This window comes from Amblyomma americanum, chromosome 1, assembly GCF_052857255.1.
Source record: "Amblyomma americanum isolate KBUSLIRL-KWMA chromosome 1, ASM5285725v1, whole genome shotgun sequence".
NCBI classification, from domain to species: domain Eukaryota; kingdom Metazoa; phylum Arthropoda; class Arachnida; order Ixodida; family Ixodidae; genus Amblyomma; species Amblyomma americanum.
This window is the reverse complement of record NC_135497.1, coordinates 555476383-555498060: the sequence shown is the minus strand read 5'-3', so window position 1 is coordinate 555498060 and position 21678 is coordinate 555476383. Positions and strand designations below refer to the sequence as shown.

Genomic DNA, 21678 nt, shown 5'->3' with positions numbered 1-21678 from the left:
CAGAAGAAAAAACAACCATGCCACCGGTGGGATCCGAACCCACGACCTCCATATATCGCGTCCGGTGCTCTCACCAACTGAGCTACGGCGACGGATGTCGAATCTGCTGCTTTCGTGGGTACTTATGTTTTGCGTGTAAGCGAACCTCTAGAGTGTTCAACAGCGCCACCCTCGTCCATAGCGGTGGACGTAGCACGTCCTGTAATACCGCAAGTGTGAAGTAGAACGTCATCTAATGGCGAGGGCGGAAACTGTGCGAGAGCCCTCTTATGCTACCTACGGCATCAAGACTGCCAGAACCGAGACCCCCGATACACTATTAGCAGACAAGGCAAATGAAATGAGGGGCTCGTTTGACTAACATATTAAGGAAGCCAACAGTCACCGAAACCTAGGTGCATAGGGGAATGTTATCTATTTTTTTTAATTACTAATGCCAATAAATTGGTTTAAAGAAAATTACTTATAAACGAGCAGAGAAAAGCAACCATGCCGCCGGTGGGATCCGAACCCACGACCTCCGAATGTTGCGTCCGGTGCTCTTACCAACTGAGCAACGGCGACGGGTGTCCAATCTACAGCTTTCGTGGGTATTTATGTTTTGCGTGTAAGCGAACCTCTAGAGTGTTCAACAGCGCAACGCTCGTCCATAGCGGTGGACGTAGCACGTGCTGTAATGCCGCAAGTGTGATTTAGAACGTCATCTAACGGCGACGGCGGAAACTGCGAGAGCGCTGTTATACTACCTATAGCATCAAGACTGGCAGAAATGAGACCCCCGTTAAGCTATTAGCAGACAAGGCAAATGAAATGAGGGGCTGGTTTGACAAACATATTAAGGAAGCCAACAGTCACCGAAACCAAAGTGCATACGGGAATGCTTTCTTTTTTTCATTTCTAAAGCCAATCAATTGGTTTAAAGAAAATTCTTATAAACCAGCAGAAAAAATAACCATGCCTCCGGTGGCGTACGAACCCTCGACCTCCGAATATCGCGTCCGCTGCTCTTACCAACTGAGCTACGGCAACAGCTGTCCAATCTGCTGCTTTCGTGGGTTTTATGTTTTTCTTGTAAGCGAACCTTGAGAGTGTTCAGCAGCGCCACCCTCGTCCAGAGCGGTGGACGTAGCACGTCCTGTAATACCGCAAGTGTGACGTGGAACTTCATCTAACGGCGAGGGCGGAAACTGTGCGAGAGCCCTCTTATGCTACATATAGCATCAAGACTGCCAGAACCGAGACCCCCGTTACGCTATAAGCAGACAAGGCAAATGAAATGAGGGGCTCGTTTGACTAACATAATAAGGAAGCCAACACACACCGAAACCAAGATGCATAGGGGAACGTTTTCTATTTTTTTAAATTTCTAATGCCGATCAATTGGTTTAAAGAAAATTACTTATAAACGAGCAGAAAAAACAACAATGCCGCCGGTGGGATCCGAACCCACGACCTCCGAATGTTGCGTCCGGTGCTCTTACCAACTGAGCAACGGCGACGGGTGTCCAATCTACAGCTTTCGTGGGTATTTATGTTTTGGCGTGTAAGCGAACCTTGAGAGTGTTCACCAGCGCCACCCTCGTCCTCAGCGGTGGACGTAGCACGTCCTGTAATACCGCAAGTGTGACGTAGAACGTCATCTAATGGCGAGGGCGGAAACTGTGCGAGAGCCCTCTTATGCTACCTATGGCATCAAGACTGCCAGAACCGAGACCCTCGTTATGTTATTAGCATACAAGGCAAATGAAATGAGGGGCTCGTTTGACAAACATTTTAAGCAAGCCAACAGTCACCGAAACCAAGGTGCATAGGGGAATCTTATCTATTTTTTTTAATTACTAATGCCAATCAATTGGTTTAAAGAAAATTACTTATAAACGAGCAGAGAAAAGCAACCAAGCCGCCGGTGGGATCCGAACCCACGACCTCCGAATATCGCGTCCGGTGCTCTCACCAACTGAGCTATGGCGACGGCTGTCTAATCTGCTGCTTTCATGGGTATTTATGTTTTGCGTGTAAGCGAACCTCTAGAGTGTTCAACAGCGCAACGCTCGTCCATAGTGGTGGACGTAGCACGTCCTGTAATGCCGCAAGTGTGATTTAGAACGTCATCTAACGGCGAGGGCGGAAACTGCGAGAGCGCTGTTATACTACCTATAGCACCAAAACTGGCAGAAATGAGACCCCCGTTAAGCTATTAGCAGACAAGGCAAATGAAATGAGGGGCTGGTTTGACAAACATATTAAGTAAGCCAACAGTCACCGAAACCAAAGTGCATAGGGGAATGCTTTCTTTTTTTCATTTCTAAAGCCAATCAATTGGTTTAAAGAAAATTACTTATAAACGAGCAGAAAAAACAACCATGCCGCCGGTGGGATCCGAACCCACGGCCTCCATATATCGCGTCCGGTGCTCTCACCAACTGAGCTTCGGTGACGGCTGTCCGATCTGCTGCTTTCGTGTGTAGTTATGTTTTGCATGTAAGCGAACCTTGATAGTTTTCACCAGCGCCACCTTCGTCCATAGCGGTGGACGTAGTACGTCCTGTAATACCGCAAGTCTGACGTAGAACTTCATCTAACGGTGAGGGCGGAAACTGTGCGAGAGCCCTCTTATGCTACCTATGGCATCAAGACTGCCAGAACCGAGACCCCCGTTACACTATTAGCAGACAAGGCAAATGAAATGAGTGGCTCGGTTGACAAACATATTAAGGAAGCGAACAGTCACCGAAACCAAGGTGCATGGGGTAATATTTTCTATTTTTTTAAAATTTCTAATGCCAATCAATTGGTTTAAAGAAAATTACTTATCAACCAGCAGAAAAAACAACCATGCCGCCGGTGGGATCCGAACCTACGACCTCCAAATATCGCGTCCGGTGCTCTTACCAACTGAGCTACGGCGACGGCTGTCCATTCTGCTGCTTTCGTGTGTAGTTATGATTTGCGTGTAAGCGAACCTTGAGAGTGTTCACCAGCGCCACTCTCGTCCATAGCGGTGGACGTAGCACGTCCTGTAATACCGCAAGTCTGACGTAGAACTTCATCTAACGGTGAGGGCGGAAACTGTGCGAGAGCCCTCTTATGCTACCTATGGCATCAAGACTGCCAGAACCGAGACCCCCGTTACACTATTAGCAGACAAGGCAAATGAAATGAGGGGCTCGTTTGACAAACATATTAAGGAAGCCAACCGTCAACGAAACCAAGATGCATAGAGGAATGTTTTCTATTTTTTCTAATTTTCTAATGCCAATCAATTGGTTTAAAGAAAATTACTTATAAACGAGCAGAGAAAAGCAACCATGCCGCCGGTGGGATCCGAACCCACGACCTCCGAATATCGCGTCCGGTGCTCTCACCAACTGAGCTACGGCGACGGCTGTCTAATCTGCTGCTTTCATGGGTATTTATGTTTTGCGTGTAAGCGAACCTCTAGAGTGTTCAACAGCGCAACGCTCGTCCATAGCGGTGGACGTAGCACGTCCTGTAATGCCGCAAGTGTGATTTAGAACGTCATCTAACGGCGAGGGCGGAAACTGCGAGAGCGCTGTTATACTACCTATAGCATCAAGACTGGCAGAAATGAGACCCCCGTTAAGCTATTAGCTGACAAGGCAAATGAAATGAGGGGCTGGTTTGACAAACATATTAAGGAAGCCAACAGTCACCGAAACCAAAGTGCATAGGGGAATGCTTTCTTTTTTTCATTTCTAAAGCCAATCAATTGGTTTAAAGAAAATTACTTATAAACGAGCAGAAAAAACAACCATGCCGCCGGTGGGATCCGAACCCACGACCTCCGAATATCGCGTCCGGTGATCTTACCAACTGAGCTACGGCGAAGGCTGTCCAATCTGCTGCTTTCGTGGGTATTTATGTTTTGCGTGTAAGCGAACCTTGAGAGTGTTCAGCAGCGCCACCCTCGTCCAGAGCGGTGGACGTAGCACGTCCTGTAATACCGCAAGTGTGACGTGGAACTTCATCTAACGGCGAGGGCGGAAACTGTGCGAGAGCCCTCTTATGCTACATATAGCATCAAGACTGCCAGAACCGAGACCCCCGTTACGCTATAAGCAGACAAGGCAAATGAAATGAGGGGCTCGTTTGACTAACATAATAAGGAAGCCAACACACACCGAAACCAAGATGCATAGGGGAACGTTTTCTATTTTTTTAAATTTCTAATGCCGATCAATTGGTTTAAAGAAAATTACTTATAAACGAGCAGAAAAAACAACAATGCCGCCGGTGGGATCCGAACCCACGACCTCCGAATGTTGCGTCCGGTGCTCTTACCAACTGAGCAACGGCGACGGGTGTCCAATCTACAGCTTTCGTGGGTATTTATGTTTTGGCGTGTAAGCGAACCTCTAGAGTGTTCAACAGCGCAACGCTCGTCCATAGCGGTGGACGTAGCACGTGCTGTAATGCCACAAGTGTGATTTAGAACGTCATCTAACGGCGACGGCGGGAACTGCGAGAGCGCTGTTATACTACCTATAGCATCAAGACTGGCAGAAATGAGACCCCCGTTAAGCTATTAGCAGACAAGGCAAATGAAATGAGGGGCTGGTTTGACAAACATATTAAGGAAGCCAACAGTCACCGAAACCAAAGTGCATACGGGAATGCTTTCTTTTTTTCATTTCTAAAGCCAATCAATTGGTTTAAAGAAAATTCTTATAAACCAGCAGAAAAAATAACCATGCCTCAGGTGGCGTACGAACCCTCGACCTCCGAATATCGCGTCCGCTGCTCTTACCAACTGAGCTACGGCAACAGCTGTCCAACCTGCTGCTTTCGTGGGTTTTATGTTTTTCTTGTAAGCGAACCTTGAGAGTGTTCAGCAGCGCCACCCTCGTCCAGAGCGGTGGACGTAGCACGTCCTGTAATAACGCAAGTGTGACGTGGAACTTCATCTAACGGCGAGGGCGGAAACTGTGCGAGAGCCCTCTTATGCTACATATAGCATCAAGACTGCCAGAACCGAGACCCCCGTTACGCTATAAGCAGACAAGGCAAATGAAATGAGGGGCTCGTTTGACTAACATAATAAGGAAGCCAACAGACACCGAAACCAAGATGCATAGGGGAACGTTTTCTATTTTTTTAAATTTCTAATGCCGATCAATTGGTTTAAAGAAAATTACTTATAAACGAGCAGAAAAAACAACAATGCCGCCGGTGGGATCCGAACCCACGGCCTCCATATATCGCGTCCGGTGCTCTCACCAACTGAGTTTCGGTGACGGCTGTCCGATCTGCTGCTTTCATGGGTAATTATGTTTTGCATGTAAGCGAACCTTGAGAGTTTTCACCAGCGCCACCTTCGTCCATAGCGGTGGACGTAGTACGTCCTGTAATACCGCAAGTGTGACGTAGAACTTCATCTAACGGTGAGGGCGGAAACTGTGCGAGAGCCCTCTTATGCTACCTATGGCATCAAGACTGCCAGAACCGAGACCCCCGTTACACTATTAGCAGACAAGGCAAATGAAATGAGGGGCTCGGTTGACAAACATATTAAGAAAGCGAACAGTCACCGAAACCAAGGTGCATAGGGTAATATTTTCTATTTTTTTTTAATTTCTAATGCCACTCAATTGGTTTAAAGAAAATTACTTATAAACGAGCAGAAAAAACAACCATGCCGCCGGTGGGATCCGAACCCACGACCTCCGAATATCGCGTCCGGTGCTCTTACCAACTGAGCTACGGCGACGGCTGTCCAATCTGCTGCTTTCGTGGGTATTTATGTTTCGCGTGTAAGCGAACCTTGAGAGTGTTCACCAGCGCCACCCTCGTCCATAGCGGTGGACGTAACACGTCCTGTAATACCGCAAGTGTGACGTAGAACGTCATCTAATGGCGAGGGCGGAAACTGAGCGAGAGCCCTCTTATGCTACCTATGGCATCAAGACTGCCAGAACCGAGACCTCCGTTACACTATTAGCAGACAAGGCAAATGAAATGAGGGGCTCGTTTGACAAACATATTAAGGAAGCCAACAGTCACCGAAACCTAGGTGCGTAGGGGAATGTTATCTAGTTTTTTTAATTACTAATGCCAATAAATTGGTTTAAAGAACATTACTTATAAACGAGCAGCGAAAAGCAACCATGCCGCCGGTGGGATCCGAATCCACGACCTCCGAATATCGCGTCCGGTGCTCTCAGCAACTGAGCTACGGCGACGGCTGTCTAATCTGCTGCTTTCGTGGGTATTTACGTTTTGCGTGTAAGCGAACCTTGAGAGTGTTCACCAGCGCCACTCTCGTCCATAGCGGTGGACGTAGCTCGTCCTGTAATACCGCACGTGTGACGTAGAACTTCATCTAACGGTGAGGGCGGAAACTGTGCGAGAGCCCTCTTATGCTACCTATGGCATCAAGACTGCCAGAACCTAGACCCCCGTTACACTATTAGCAGACAAGGAAAATGAAATGAGTGGCTCGTTTGACAAACATATTAAGGAAGCCAACAGTCCCCGAAACCAAAGTGCATATGAGAATGTTATCTATTGTTTTTAATTTCTAATGCCAATCAATTGGTTTAAAGAAAATTCATATAAACCAGCAGAAAAAACGACCATGCCGCCGGTGGCATCCGAACCCTCGACCTCCGAATATCGCGTCCGCTGCTCTTACCAACTGAGCTACGGTAACGGCTGTCGAATCTGGTGCTTTCGTGGGTATTTATGTTTTGCGTGTAAGCTAACCATGAGAGTGTTCACCAGCGCCACCCTCGTCCATAGCGGTGGAAGAAGCACGTCCTGTAATACCGCAAGTGTGACGTAGAACGTCATCTAACGGCGAGGGCAGAAACTGCGAGAGCCCTCTTATGATATCTATAGCATCAAGACTGCCAGAAATGAGACCCCCGTTAAGCTATTAGCAGACAAGGGAAATGAAATGAGGGGCTGGTTTGACAAACATATTAAGGAAGCCAAGTCACCGAAACCAAGGTGCATAGGGGAATGTTTTCTTTTTTTTAATTACTAATGTCAATCAATTCGTTTAAAGAAAATTACTTATCAACCAGCAGAAAAAACAACCATGCCGCCGGTGGGATCCGAACCTACGACCTCCATTTATCGCGTCCGGTGCTCTCACCAACTGAGCTACGGCGACGGCTGTCCAATCTGCTGCTTTCGTGTGTAGTTATGATTTGCGTGTAAGCGATCCTCGAGAGTGTTCACCAGCGCCACCCTCGTCCATAGCGGTGGACGTAGCACGTCCTGTAATACCGCAAGTGTGATGTAGAACGTCATCTAACGGCGAGGGCAGAAACTGTGCGAGAGCCCTCTTATGCTACCTATGGCATCAAGACTGCCAGAACCGAGATCCCCGTTACACTATTAGCAGACAAGGCAAAAGAAATGAGGGGCTCGTTTGACAAACATATTAAGGAAGCTAACCGTCACCGAAACCAAGATGCATAGAGGAATGTTTTCTATTTTTTCTAATTTTTAATGCCAATCAATTGGTTTAAAGAAAATTACTTATAAACGAGCAGAGAAAAGCAACCATGCCGCCGGTGGGATCCGAACCCACGACCTCCGAATATCGCGTCCGGTGCTCTCACCAACTGAGCTACGGCGACGGCTGTCTAATCTGCTGCTTTCATGGGCATTTATGTTTTGCGTGTAAGCAAACCTCTAGAGCGTTCAACAGCGCAACGCTCGTCCATAGCGGTGGACGTAGCACGTCCTGTAATGCCGCAAGTGTGATTTAGAACGTCATCTAACGGCGAGGGCGGAAACTGCGAGAGCGCTGTTATACTACCTATAGCATCAAGACTGGCAGAAATGAGACCCCCGTTAAGCTATTAGCTGACAAGGCAAATGAAATGAGGGGCTGATTTGACAAACATATTAAGGAAGCCAACAGTCACCGAAACAAAAGTGCATAGGGGAATGCTTTCTTTTTTTCATTTCTAAAGCCAATCAATTAGTTTAAAGAAAATTCTTATAAACCAGCAGAAAAAATAACCATGCGTCCGGTGGCGTACGAACCCTCGACCTCCGAATATCGCGTCCGCTGCTCTTACCAACTGAGCTACGGCAACAGCTGTCCAATCTGCTGCTTTCGTGGGTTTTATGTTTTTCGTGTAAGCGAACCTTGAGAGTGTTCAGCACCGCCACCCTCGTCCAGAGCGGTGGACGTAGTACGTCCTGTAATACCGCAAGTGTGACGTAGAACTTCATCTAACGGTGAGGGCGGAAACTGTGCGAGAGCCCTCTTATGCTACCTATGGCATCAAGACTGCCAGAACCGAGACCCCCGTTACACTATTAGCAGACAAGGCAAAGGAAATGAGTGGCTCGGTTGACAAACATATTAAGGAAGCGAACAGTCACCGAAACCAAGATGCATAGGGAAATGTTTTCTATTTTTTTTTAAATTTCTAATGCCGAACAATTGGTTTAAAGAAAATTACTTATAAACGAGCAGAAAAAACAACCATGCCGCCGGTGGGATCCGAACCCACGGCCTCCATATATCGCGTCCGGTGCTCTCACCAACTGAGCTTCGGTGACGGCTGTCCGATCTGCTGCTTTCGTGTGTAGTTATGTTTTGCATGTAAGCGAACCTTGAGAGTTTTCACCAGCGCCACCTTCGTCCATAGCGGAGGACGTAGTACGCCCTGTAATACCGCAAGTGTGACGTAGAACTTCATCTAACGGTGAGGGCGGAAACTGTGCGAGAGCCCTCTTATGCTACCTATGGCATCAAGACTGCCAGAACCGAGACCCCAGTTAAGCTATTAGCAGACAAGGAAAATGAAATGACGGGCTGGTTTGACAAACATATTAAGAAAGCCATGTCACCGAAACCAAGGTGCATAGGGGAAGGTTTTCTTTTTTTTTAATTTTAATGCCAATCAATTGGTTTAAAGAAAATTCCTATAAACCAGAAGAAAAAACAACCATGCCACCGGTGGGATCCGAACCCACGACCTCCATATATCGCGTCCGATGCTCTCACCAACTGAGCTACGGCGACGGCTGTCGAATCTGCTGCTTTCGTGGGTACTTATGTTTTGCGTGTAAGCGAACCTCTAGAGTGTTCAACAGCGCCACCCTCGTCCATAGCGGTGGACGTACCATGTCCTGTAATACCGCAAGTGTGAAGTAGAACGTCATCTAATGGCGAGGGCGGAAACTGTGCGAGAGCCCTCTTATGCTACCTACGGCATCAAGACTGCCAGAACCGAGACCCCCGATACACTATTAGCAGACAAGGCAAATGAAATGAGGGGCTCGTTTGACAAACATATTAAGGAAGCCAACCGTCACCGAAACCAAGATGCATAGAGGAATGTTTTCTATTTTTTCTAATTTTCTGATGCCAATCAATTGGTTTAAAGAAAATTACTTATAAACGAGCAGAGAAAAGCAACCATGCCGCTGGTGGGATCCGAACCCACGACCTCCGAATATCGCGTCCGGTGCTCTCACCAACTGAGCTACGGCGACGGCTGTCTAATCTGCTGCTTTCATGGGTATTTATGTTTTGCGTGTAAGCGAACCTCTAGAGTGTTCAACAGCGCAACGCTCGTCCATAGCGGTGGACGTAGCACGTCATGTAATGCCGCAAGTGTGATTTAGAACGTCATCTAACGGCGAGGGCGGAAACTGCGAGAGCGCTGTTATACTACCTATAGCATCAAGACTGGCAGAAATGAGACCCCCGTTAAGCTATTAGCTGACAAGGCAAATGAAATGAGGGGCTGGTTTGACAAACATATTAAGGAAGCCAACAGTCACCGAAACCAAAGTGCATAGGGGAATGCTTTCTTTTTTTCATTTCTAGAGCCAATCAATTGGTTTAAAGAAAATTACTTATAAACGAGCAGAAAAAACAACCATGCCGCCGGTGGGATCCGAACCCACGACCTCCGAATATCGCGTCCGGTGATCTTACCAACTGAGCTACGGCGAAGGCTGTCCAATCTGCTGCTTTCGTGGGTATTTATGTTTTGCGTGTAAGCGAACCTCTAGAGTGTTCACCAGCGCCACCCTCGTCCATAGCGGTGGACGTAACACGTCCTGTAATACCGCAAGTGTGACGTAGAACGTCATCTAATGGCGAGGGCGGAAACTGTGCGAGAGCCCTCTTATGCTACCTATGGCATCAAGGCTGCCAGAACCGAGACCCCCGTTAAGCTATTAGCAGACAAGGCAAATGAAATGAGGGGCTCGTTTGACTAACATATTAAGGAAGCCAACAGTCACCGAAACCTAGGTGCATAGGGGAATGTTATCTATTTTTTTAATTACTAATGCCAATAAATTGGTTTAAAGAAAATTACTTATAAACGAGCAGAGAAAAGCAACCATGCCGCCGGTGGGACCCGAACCCACGACCTCCGAATATCGCGTCCGGTGCTCTCACCAACTGAGCTACGGCGACGGCTGTCTAATCTGCTGCTTTCATGGGTATTTATGTTTTGCGTGTAAGCGAACCTCTAGAGTGTTCAACAGCGACACGCTCGTCCATAGCGGTGGGCGTAGCACGTCCTGTAATGCCACAAGTGTGATTTAGAACGTCATCTAACGGCGACGGCGGAAACTGCGAGAGCGCTGTTATACTACCTATAGCATCAAGACTGGCAGAAATGAGACCCCCGTTAAGCTATTAGCAGACAAGGCAAATGAAATGAGGGGCTGGTTTGACAAACATATTAAGGAAGCCAACAGTCACCGAAACCAAGGTGCATAGGGTAATGTTTTCTATTTTTTTTAATTTCTAATGCCGAACAATTGGTTTAAAGGAAATTACTTATAAACGAGCAGAAAAAACAACCATGCCGCCGGTGGGATCCGAACCCACGGCCTCCATATATCGCGTCCGGTGCTCTCACCAACTGAGCTTCGGTGACGGCTGTCCGATCTGCTGCTTTCGTGTGTAGTTATGTTTTGCATGTAAGCGAACCTTGAGAGTTTTCACCAGCGCCACCTTCGTCCATAGCGGAGGACGTAGTACGTCCTGTAATACCGCAAGTGTGACGTAGAACTTCATCTAACGGTGAGGGCGGAAACTGTGCGAGAGCCCTCTTATGCTACCTATGGCATCAAGACTGCCAGAACCGAGACCCCAGTTAAGCTATTAGCAGACAAGGAAAATGAAATCAGGGGCTGGTTTGACAAACATATTAAGGAAGCCAAGTCACCGAAACCAAGGTGCATAGGGGAATGTTTTCTTTTTTTAATTTTAATGCCAATCAATTGGTTTAAAGAAAATTCTTATAAACCAGAAGAAAAAACAACCATGCCACCGGTGGGATCCGAACCCACGACCTCCATATATCGCGTCCGGTGCTCTCACCAACTGAGCTACGGCGACGGCTGTCCAATCTGCTGCTTTCGTGGGTATTTACGTTTTGCGTGTAAGCGAACCTTGAGAGTGTTCACCAGCGCCACTCTCGTCCATAGCGGTGGACGTAGCTCGTCCTGTAATACCGCACGTGTGACGTAGAACTTCATCTAACGGTGAGGGCGGAAACTGTGCGAGAGCCCTCTTATGCTACCTATGGCATCAAGACTGCCAGAACCGAGACCCCCGTTACACTATTAGCAGACAAGGAAAATGAAATGAGTGGCTCGTTTGACAAACATATTAAGGAAGCCAACAGTCCCCGAAACCAAAGTGCATATGAGAATGTTATCTATTGTTTTTAATTTCTAATGCCAATCAATTGGTTTAAAGAAAATTCATATAAACCAGCAGAAAAAACGACCATGCCGCCGGTGGCATCCGAACCCTCGACCTCCGAATATCGCGTCCGCTGCTCTTACCAACTGAGCTACGGTAACGGCTGTCGAATCTGGTGCTTTCGTGGGTATTTATGTTTTGCGTGTAAGCTAACCATGAGAGTGTTCACCAGCGCCACCCTCGTCCATAGCGGTGGAAGTAGCACGTCCTGTAATACCGCAAGTGTGACGTAGAACGTCATCTAACGGCGAGGGCAGAAACTGCGAGAGCCCTCTTATGATATCTATAGCATCAAGACTGCCAGAAATGAGACCCCAGCTAAGCTATTAGCAGACAAGGGAAATGAAATGAGGGGCTGGTTTGACAAACATATTAAGGAAGCCAAGTCACCGAAACCAAGGTGCATAGGGGAATGTTTTCTTTTTTTTAATTACTAATGTCAATCAATTCGTTTAAAGAAAATTACTTATCAACCAGCAGAAAAAACAACCATGCCGCCGGTGGGATCCGAACCTACGACCTCCAAATATCGCGTCCGGTGCTCTTACCAACTGAGCTACGGCGACGGCTGTCCAATCTGCTGCTTTCGTGTGTAGTTATGATTTGCGTGTAAGCGAACCTTGAGAGTGTTCACCAGCGCCACCCTCGTCCATAGCGGAGGACGTAGTACGTCCTGTAATACCGCAAGTGTGACGTAGAACTTCATCTAACGGTGAGGGCGGAAACTGTGCGAGAGCCCTCTTATGCTACCTATGGCATCAAGACTGCCAGAACCGAGACCCCAGTTAAGCTATTAGCAGACAAGGAAAATGAAATGACGGGCTGGTTTGACAAACATATTAAGAAAGCCATGTCACCGAAACCAAGGTGCATAGGGGAAGGTTTTCTTTTTTTTAATTTTAATGCCAATCAATTAGTTTGAAGAAAATTCTTATAAACCAGAAGAAAAAACAACCATGCCACCGGTGGGATCCGAACCCACGACCTCCATTAATCGCGTCCGATGCTCTCACCAACTGAGCTACGGCGACGGCTGTCTAATCTGCTGCTTTCATGGGTATTTATGTTTTGCGTGTAAGCGAACCTCTAGAGTGTTCAACAGCGCAACGCTCGTCCATAGCGGTGGACGTAGCACGTCCTGTAATGCCGCAAGTGTGATTTAGAACGTCATCTAACGGCGAGGGCGGAAACTGCGAGAGCGCTGTTATACTACCTATAGCATCAAGACTGGCAGAAATGAGACCCCCGTTAAGCTATTAGCTGACAAGGCAAATGAAATGAGGGGCTGGTTTGACAAACATATTAAGGAAGCCAACAGTCACCGAAACCAAAGTGCATAGGGGAATGCTTTCTTTTTTTCATTTCTAGAGCCAATCAATTGGTTTAAAGAAAATTACTTATAAACGAGCAGAAAAAACAACCATGCCGCCGGTGGGATCCGAACCCACGACCTCCGAATATCGCGTCCGGTGATCTTACCAACTGAGCTACGGCGAAGGCTGTCCAATCTGCTGCTTTCGTGGGTATTTATGTTTTGCGTGTAAGCGAACCTCTAGAGTGTTCACCAGCGCCACCCTCGTCCATAGCGGTGCACGTAACACGTCCTGTATTACCGCAAGTGTGACGTAGAACGTCATCTAATGGCGAGGGCGGAAACTGTGCGAGAGCCCTCTTATGCTACCTATGGCATCAAGGCTGCCAGAACCGAGACCCCCGTTAAGCTATTAGCAGACAAGGCAAATGAAATGAGGGGCTCGTTTGACTAACATATTAAGGAAGCCAACAGTCACCGAAACCTAGGTGCATAGGGGAATGTTATGTATTTTTTTAATTACTAATGCCAATAAATTGGTTTAAAGAAAATTACTTATAAACGAGCAGAGAAAAGCAACCATGCCGCCGGTGGGACCCGAACCCACGACCTCCGAATATCGCGTCCGGTGCTCTCACCAACTGAGCTACGGCGACGGCTGTCTAATCTGCTGCTTTCATGGGTATTTATGTTTTGCGTGTAAGCGAACCTCTAGAGTGTTCAACAGCGACACGCTCGTCCATAGCGGTGGACGTAGCACGTCCTGTAATGCCACAAGTGTGATTTAGAACGTCATCTAACGGCGACGGCGGAAACTGCGAGAGCGCTGTTATACTACCTATAGCATCAAGACTGGCAGAAATGAGACCCCCGTTAAGCTATTAGCAGACAAGGCAAATGAAATGAGGGGCTGGTTTGACAAACATATTAAGGAAGCCAACAGTCACCGAAACCAAGGTGCATAGGGTAATGTTTTCTATTTTTTTTAATTTCTAATGCCGAACAATTGGTTTAAAGGAAATTACTTATAAACGAGCAGAAAAAACAACCATGCCGCCGGTGGGATCCGAACCCACGGCCTCCATATATCGCGTCCGGTGCTCTCACCAACTGAGCTACGGCGACGGCTGTCCAATCTGCTGCTTTCGTGGGTATTTACGTTTTGCGTGTAAGCGAACCTTGAGAGTGTTCACCAGCGCCACTCTCGTCCATAGCGGTGGACGTAGCTCGTCCTGTAATACCGCACGTGTGACGTAGAACTTCATCTAACGGTGAGGGCGGAAACTGTGCGAGAGCCCTCTTATGCTACCTATGGCATCAAGACTGCCAGAACCGAGACCCCCGTTACACTATTAGCAGACAAGGAAAATGAAATGAGTGGCTCGTTTGACAAACATATTAAGGAAGCCAACAGTCCCCGAAACCAAAGTGCATATGAGAATGTTATCTATTGTTTTTAATTTCTAATGCCAATCAATTGGTTTAAAGAAAATTCATATAAACCAGCAGAAAAAACGACCATGCCGCCGGTGGCATCCGAACCCTCGACCTCCGAATATCGCGTCCGCTGCTCTTACCAACTGAGCTACGGCGACGGCTGTCGAATCTGCTGCTTTCGTGGGTACTTATGTTTTGCGTGTAAGCGAACCTCTAGAGTGTTCAACAGCGCCACCCTCGTCCATAGCGGTGGACGTAGCATGTCCTGTAATACCGCAAGTGTGAAGTAGAACGTCATCTAATGGCGAGGGCGGAAACTGTGCGAGAGCCCTCTTATGCTACCTACGGCATCAAGACTGCCAGAACCGAGACCCCCGATACACTATTAGCAGACAAGGCAAATGAAATGAGGGGCTCGTTTGACAAACATATTAAGGAAGCCAACCGTCACCGAAACCAAGATGCATAGAGGAATGTTTTCTATTTTTTCTAATTTTCTGATGCCAATCAATTGGTTTAAAGAAAATTACTTATAAACGAGCAGAGAAAAGCAACCATGCCGCCGGTGGGATCCGAACCCACGACCTCCGAATATCGCGTCCGGTGCTCTCACCAACTGAGCTACGGCGACGGCTGTCTAATCTGCTGCTTTCATGGGTATTTATGTTTTGCGTGTAAGCGAACCTCTAGAGTGTTCAACAGCGCAACGCTCGTCCATAGCGGTGGACGTAGCACGTCCTGTAATGCCGCAAGTGTGATTTAGAACGTCATCTAACGGCGAGGGCGGAAACTGTCCGAGAGCCCTCTTATGCTACCTATGGCATCAAGGCTGCCAGAACCGAGACCCCCGTTAAGCTATTAGCAGACAAGGCAAATGAAATGAGGGGCTCGTTTGACTAACATATTAAGGAAGCCAACAGTCACCGAAACCTAGGTGCATAGGGGAATGTAATCTATTTTTTTTAATTACTAATGTCAATCAATTCGTTTAAAGAAAATTACTTATCAACCAGCAGAAAAAACAACCATGCCGCCGGTGGGATCCGAACCTACGACCTCCAAATATCGCGTCCGGTGCTCTTACCAACTGAGCTACGGCGACGGCTGTCCAATCTGCTGCTTTCGTGTGTAGTTATGATTTGCGTGTAAGCGAACCTTGAGAGTGTTCACCAGCGCCACCCTCGTCCTAGCGGTGGACGTAGCACGTCCTGTAATATTGCAAGTGTGAAGTAGAACGTCATCTAATGGCGAGGGCGGAAACTGTGCGAGAGCCCTCTTGTGCTACCTATGGCATCAAGACTGCCAGAACCGAGACCCCCGTTACACTATTAGCAGACAAGGCAAATGAAATGAGGGGCTCGTTTGACAAACATATTAAGGAAGCCAACCGTCACCGAAACCAAGATGCATAGAGGAATGTTTTCTATTTTTTCTAATTTTCTAATGCCAATCAATTGGTTTAAAGAAAATTACTTATAAACGAGCAGAGAAAAGCAACCATGCCGCCGGTGGGATCCGAACCCACGACCTCCGAATATCGCGTCCGGTGCTCTCACCAACTGAGCTACGGCGACGGCTGTCTAATCTGCTGCTTTCATGGGCATTTATGTTTTGCGTGTAAGCGAACCTCTAGAGTGTTCAACAGCGCAACGCTCGTCCATAGCGGTGGACGTAGCACGTCCTGTCATGCCGCTAGTGTGATTTAGAACGTCATCTAACGGCGAGGGCGGAAACTGCGAGAGCGCTGTTATACTACCTATAGCATCAAGACTGGCAGAAATGAGACCCCCGTTAAGCTATTAGCTGACAAGTCAAATGAAATGAGGGGCTGATTTGACAAACATATTAAGGAAGCCAACAGTCACCGAAACCAAAGTGCATAGGGGAATGCTTTCTTTTTTTCATTTCTAAAGCCAATCAATTGGTTTAAAGAAATTTCTTATAAACGAGCCGAAAAAACAACCATGCCGCCGGTGGGATCCGAACCCTCGACCTCCGAATATCGCGTCCGCTGCTCTTACCAACTGAGCTACGGCAACAGCTGTCCAATCTGCTGCTTTCGTGGGTTTTATGGTTTGCGTGTAAGCGAACCTAGAGAGTGTTCACCAGCGCCACCCTCGTCCAGAGCGGTGGACGTAGCACGTCCTGTAATACCGCAAGTGTGACGTAGAACGTCATCTAACGGCGAGGGCGGAAACTGTGCGAGAGCCCTCTTATGCTACCTATGGCATCAAGGCTGCCAGAACCGAGACCCCCGTTAAGCTATTAGCAGACAAGGCAAATGAAATGAGGAGCTCGTTTGACTAACATATTAAGGAAGCCAACAGTCACCGAAAGCTAGGTGCATAGGGGAATGTTATCTATTTTTTTTAATTACTAATGCCAACAAATTGGTTTAAAGAAAATTACTTATAAACGAGCAGAGAAAAGCAACCATGCCGCCGGTGGGATCCGAACCCACGACCTCCGAATATCGCGTCCGGTGCTCTCACCAACTGAGCTACGGCGACGGCTGTCTAATCTGCTGCTTTCATGGGTTTTATGTTTTGCGTGTAAGCGAACCTAGAGAGTGTTCACCAGCGCCACCCTCGTCCAGAGCGGTGGACGTAGCACGTCCCGTAATACCGCAAGTGTGACGTGGAACTTTATCTAACGGCGAGGGCGGAAACTGTGCGAGAGCCCTCTTATGCAACATATAGCATCAAGACTGCCAGAACCGAGACCACCGTTACGCTATAAGCAGACAAGGCAAATGAAATGAGGGGCTCGTTTGACTAACATAATAAGGAAGCCAACAGTCACCGAAACCAAGATGCATAGGGGAACTTTTTCTATTTTTTTAACTAAAGCGGCTGTTTGGGTTTTGTTGGTCAGTGAACATGGTAAAAGAATGCAGCGCGAAAAAAACAAGGACGAACAGAAGTGGACAGGACAGGGCGCTGACTACCAACACATTTATTCAGAAGGATGAGCAGCTTATATAACGCAGTCCAACACCCACGTGACCAAGAAAATAGCAAACGCGTTCAACTATCTAATACAAAAAAAAAACAAAACGAAGTACACAAAATCAAAGTGATACATATCTGGGTAACGCAAAGTCAGCCAAGAACCGATAAACCGAGAGGACCACGACGAACCGTAAGGTGCACGCATGGAAAATGAACAGTCAGCGACCTTTGCCGCCAATGCTGCACGAGGCAAAACGAAGACGACAAAAACAAAATAGTCACCGAACACTAAGTAAAAGTCGAAGCTAAAAGCAGGGTCGGGGCCAAACGCATAACAAAACAATACAAAACGCAACGCAAAAGCTGAGTCAACCGTTCACAGTCAAACTGAGTCAAAAAAGTTGAAAGTTCTCTAGAACAAGAATTAAAAGCAGACGTGAATAAAAAAGACGTGTTTATAGTGGGCCTAGAAAACTGGACTCCTTGTCTGTAAGTAAAATTGAAGGCGTGCTGACGCACTTGTCTCCAGCTTTGGCTATCATCCTTGCCTCAATGATGACCCTTTCATTTTCTGTCCGCGCCCGTGCTCTGACAACCGTGCGCGTGTAACATGGTTCGCAGCCTTTGCAAGACTTGCAATGGTCGTCCAGGTGCCCGCCGCTTTTGTTACGGACCCTACGGCGGTGTTCAAACAATCTCTCGTTGAGACACCTGCCGGTTTGCCCAATATACACGCGTCCACACTTCAAGGGAATCTCGTAAATGACACAAGTAGCACAATGTGTGAGTGGTTCTACATGTCTAATAGGGCAAACCTTTTTCTTTTGCTTTGTCAGCAGTGTACACACTCGTGACAATTTGCACGGGGCTGAGAAGACAAGGTTTACGTTGTTTCTTTTTGCAACCTTCTTTAAATTGTGAGACAACTTGTGAAGATACGGGATGACGGCCAAAGGAGGTCGTTTGGCCTGTTCTAGTTTGCCTGCGTCTTTGCCTTGCACTTTCAATTTCTGGAGAAGAGTCTCTGAAACGCTACTCACTAGTGTTGGTGAGTAGCCAGCACTGTAAAGACGTTGGACTTGGTTGTTAACACTGCTCTGCATCGTATGGGGACAGCTTTTTGTGAGCGCAGCCTGGATGGCAGAAGAAACAATGCCTCGCTTGATCAATTTCGAGTGAGCGCTGTCATGCGGAAGAAGACCTTTCTTAGAGCGAGGGTTGTACGTCCAACAGAGGTGGGTTTGTTCAAAACTAAAAAGTACGTCCAAAAACTGAACATCCTTGCCTCTCGGCGGTTCACAGGTAAAGTTCAGACCCCCAAAATGGGACTTGAAAAGGGCGACAATTTAAAGAATGACACGCTCCAACGAACCAGGTGGGCAACTTCTGAGGACGATCATAAAATCATCCACATACCGGAAGACCGAATGGACCACTTCACCCGGGAGAACCTGGCTAATGCGCTTATCGACTGCCGCCAGGTAGATATCACACAGGACTGGCGCGATTGATGACCCGATGCATACGCCATTCTTTTGCACGAAGTACTGACCGCTGTACTGAACAACAGTAGATTCAAGGTAGAACTGAAGAAGGCGAAGGAAATTGTCGCTGCTCACACCCGAGCTGTTCTGGAAACGCACTTCACCCGACTGTTGGATCACGTCGCGCACCGCTGCGTATAGACCACCGTGCGGAACGGAATAAAACAAGTCTTCAACGTCAATTGTAAAGCCAGTCGTAGCGTCTGAACTGCCTTTGAATCGCTGTAACACCTCTGACGAGTTCCTTACAAGAAAAGGGTCATCTAAAGGTAGGCCATTCAAGTGGCGTTGTAGGTAGGCACCAACTTCAGCCTGCCACGTACCTTTTTCCGAGATGATGGTCCTCAGAGGGCAGTCAGGCTTATGGGTTTTGCCTGTGAAGAAGACTTCCAAGAAGCAGTCTCGGGCCTTTTCTGCCGATGATCTTAATCTGTCGAGCTGAAAACTTGTCAGTAGCTTCAAAGCCAAAGTTTTCTGTCTGCTGGGGCGGAATTGAACCTTCTTGAAATTCTTTTCGAGCGCTACCTCAGCCTTCTCCTTGTACAAGTGGTCAGGGAGGATGACAAATCCGCCTTCTTTGTCGCTTTGCAGAGCCATAAGGTTACCCTCCTTGAGGCGTTTAGCAATGGACACGATGGGAGGCTTAGCATGCGTGAGCGAGGCCCCACAGCGACGTAGAACATCGACGCCATCCCCAATGACTCGTGCCTTGTCTTGCTCTGGTACTCGTTGTGCCAACTGCCGCACCATAGCCAGGAGCTGGTACTTGTTTGAAGGTGGTTGAAAGCTGAATTTGGGACCCTTCTGTAGGACCTTCAAGTCCTGAGACGAGATGCAAGCACCTCCGAAAACGGTGACGTTGGTCGTAGACGACTTCACTTCCTTCTTCCTTACTGGAAGGCGCAGACGGTACTGGTGCCATAGGAATTCAGCCGATTGTGCAGCGAGCTTTTTGTACTCATAATATCTGCAGCTCACCCCCGTCGAATGTGGCCTCTGGGGCGCGAACACACCTAGCCAGTCTTGGAAAAGACGCACTTGTCTCCAGAGTTCTGACTTCAGAATCTTGCACATACGCCAAACATGCCCCCAAGACGGCTCCACAGGGCCGAACAACACTCGCACTTCGAACGGCACAATTTTCTTTTTGATATGGAACGAGAGGATCCTGGCCTTGCAAGTAGAAATAGCGATGAGGTTCACGCAGGTTATGGCTGCATTTTGCTTGCTCATGGATTGAAGTGCGTCAGCACGCCTTCACTTTTACTTACAGACAAGGAGTCCAGTTTTCTAGGCCCACTATAAACACGTCTTTTTTATTCACGTCTGCTTTTAATTCTTGTTCTAGAGAACTTTCAACTTTTTTGACTCAGTTTGACTGTGAACGGTTGACTCAGCTTTTGCGTTGCGTTTTGTATTGTTTTGTTATGCGTTTGGCCCCGACCCTGCTTTTAGCTTCGACTTTTACTTAGTGTTCGGTGACTATTTTGTTTTTGTCGTCTTCCTTTTGCCTCGTGCTGCATTGGCGGCAAAGGTCGCTGACTGTTCATTTTCCATGCGTGCACCTTACGGTTCGTCGTGGTCCTCTCGGTTTATCGGTTCTTGGCTGACTTTGCGTTACCCAGATATGTATCACTTTGATATTGTGTACTTCGTTTTGTTTTTTTTTGTATTAGATAGTTGAACGCGTTTGCTATTTTCTTGGTCACGTGGGTGTTGGACTGCGTTATATAAGCTGCTCATCCTTCTGAATAAACGTGTTGGTAGTCAGCGCCCTGTCCTGTCCACTTCTGTTCGTCCTTGTTTTTTTCGCGCTGCATTCTTTTACCATGTCTATTTTTTTAAATTTCTAATGCCGATCAATTGGTTTAAAGAAAATTACTTATAAACGAGCAGAAAAAACAACCATGCCGCCGGTGGGATCCGAACCCACGGCCTCCATATATCGCGTCCGGTGCTCTCACCAACTGAGCTTCGGCGACGGCTGTCCGACGTGCTGCTTTCGTGTGTAGTTATGTTTTGCCTGTAAGCTAACCTTGAGAGTTTTCACCAGCGCCACCTTCGTCCACAGCGGTGGACGTAGTACGTCCTGTAATACCGCAAGTGTGACGTAGAACTTCATCTAACGGTGAGGGTGGAAACTGTGCGAGAGCCCTCTTATGCTACCTATGGCATCAAGACTGCCAGAACCGAGACCCCCGTTAAACTATTAGCAGACAAGGCAAATGAAATGAATGGCTCGGTTGACAAACATATTAAGGAAGCGAACAGTCACCGAAACCAAAGTGCATAGGGTAATCTTTTCTATTTTTTTTAAATTTCTAATGCCAATCAATTGGTTTAAAGAAAATTACTTATAAACGAGCAGAAAAAACAACCATGCCGCCGGTGGGATCCGAACCCACGACCTCCGAATATCGCGTCCGGTGATCTTACCAACTGAGCTACGGCGAAGGCTGTCCAATCTGCTGCTTTCGTGGGTATTTATGTTTTGCGTGTAAGCGAACCTCTAGAGTGTTCACCAGCGCCACCCTCGTCCATAGCGGTGGACGTAACACGTCCTGTAATACCGCAAGTGTGACGTAGAACGTCATCTAATGGCGAGGGCGGAAACTGTGCGAGAGCCCTCTTATGCTACCTATGGCATCAAGGCTGCCAGAACCGAGACCCCCGTTAAGCTATTAGCAGACAAGGCAAATGAAATGAGGGGCC

General features: G+C 47.5%; 3 non-coding genes across 3 annotated transcripts; all 3 read right to left on the bottom strand.

Annotated features, from left to right (window-relative positions):
• Positions 1-490: 490 nt before the first annotated feature.
• Positions 491-564, bottom strand: TRNAL-CAA (transfer RNA leucine (anticodon CAA)). Its single transcript has one exon. It is a non-coding gene; the product is annotated as a tRNA-Leu (tRNA).
• Positions 565-1425: 861 nt separating this feature from the next.
• TRNAL-CAA (transfer RNA leucine (anticodon CAA)) lies at positions 1426-1499 on the bottom strand. The gene has a single exon. It is a non-coding gene; the product is annotated as a tRNA-Leu (tRNA).
• A 2747-nt stretch (positions 1500-4246) lies between these two features.
• TRNAL-CAA (transfer RNA leucine (anticodon CAA)) lies at positions 4247-4320 on the bottom strand. The gene has a single exon. It is a non-coding gene; the product is annotated as a tRNA-Leu (tRNA).
• Positions 4321-21678: the final 17358 nt, after the last annotated feature.